This window comes from Cyprinodon variegatus, unplaced genomic scaffold (genome assembly GCF_000732505.1).
Source record: "Cyprinodon variegatus isolate N-32 unplaced genomic scaffold, C_variegatus-1.0 Scaffold36, whole genome shotgun sequence".
Classification (NCBI taxonomy): Eukaryota; Metazoa; Chordata; class Actinopteri; order Cyprinodontiformes; family Cyprinodontidae; genus Cyprinodon; species Cyprinodon variegatus.
The window spans coordinates 734,513-735,754 of NW_015150489.1; positions in this window are offsets into that span (position 1 = coordinate 734,513).

Below are 1,242 nucleotides of genomic sequence, written 5' to 3' on the forward strand. Positions count from 1 at the left end.
TTCCCAGACATGTACTACTTTTCAAACCTTAAAAAAATGTCTGGGGGGAATTTCAAAATTGTCCAAGTACAGTGCAGCTGAACCGAGACATCAGCTGGATGCTGGTCCGGGAACCCCAGCGGGAGCATGCACAGGCCTTTTCATTGACACAGATATATGGCTTTTTAGCCAGTAAACTGTCAAAAGCCATACATCCAATTTTTTGGAATCCTTACTTTAGAACCTACAAAAAAAAAAAACTCATACAAACATAAAACATCCCCCTAACTTTGCAAGGCCTTTCCATTTACTTCTACTTTCTACAGCCTAACCGTGACCCTTATGCTAAAACTAACCGTTACAGGTTGATATCTAAACCTCAGCTTAGTTCAAACCTTAGACCTGACCATAAAACAGGCATGGGGCCACGCTAGAAGCAGTCAGACTCCAAAATGTACTATCTTTCCGGAAAATGGAACCCACAATGTATCAAATACGAGAACAAACCAACACAAACTCATCGCGTTATATGTACAGTGAGGACCATGTGCACACTCCCATTGACGTGCATTAATTTCCAGTCATTTGCAACCCTTCTATGCCTTAACCCTGGCAGTAACCCTATTCAATCCAATTAAATTTTCAATTCAATTCAGTTTATTTATATAGTGCCAACTCAAAACGCATGTCATACCAAGGTACTTTACAATTCAACAAGGTCATACAGTCAGTTCAACGTACCTACTATAAGCTTACTATAACCCTAAACTGAACTAAATTTACACCTTAGCCTTATACCTAACCATTAGCAAAATATACACATAAGAAACAGGAAACTGGTCCTCGGTTTTATGGTGAAATTGGAAAAATTGTTCTTACTCTGATGCCAAAGCAGGAGCAGAAACACCCATGGTCTAGGAGAAAAAAACTGTGAAAATGCATCTATCTCTTTGCTCCTGCCAGCCCTGGGTAAGGCAGTTATATTACATAAAACTCAGAGGGTTTGGGAGCTCACATGCTTTTAAGAATAAGCACACGTTCTAGTGAGCATGAAGTCTCATGCAAGGAAGGTGAAGACTAGAGGAAAACTAGTATTAGTCTAGGCTTATAAACCGAGAAAGAAAATAGATTACTGTCAAAACAAGAATCCTCTTGGAAAACATGGCTCAGTAAGTTAGTTATTTAGTCATTTAAGATTTATTTACGACATATCCGACTAACAGTGTTTTAGATGTTGTTAGAAGAATGTTAGCTTTAGAAATA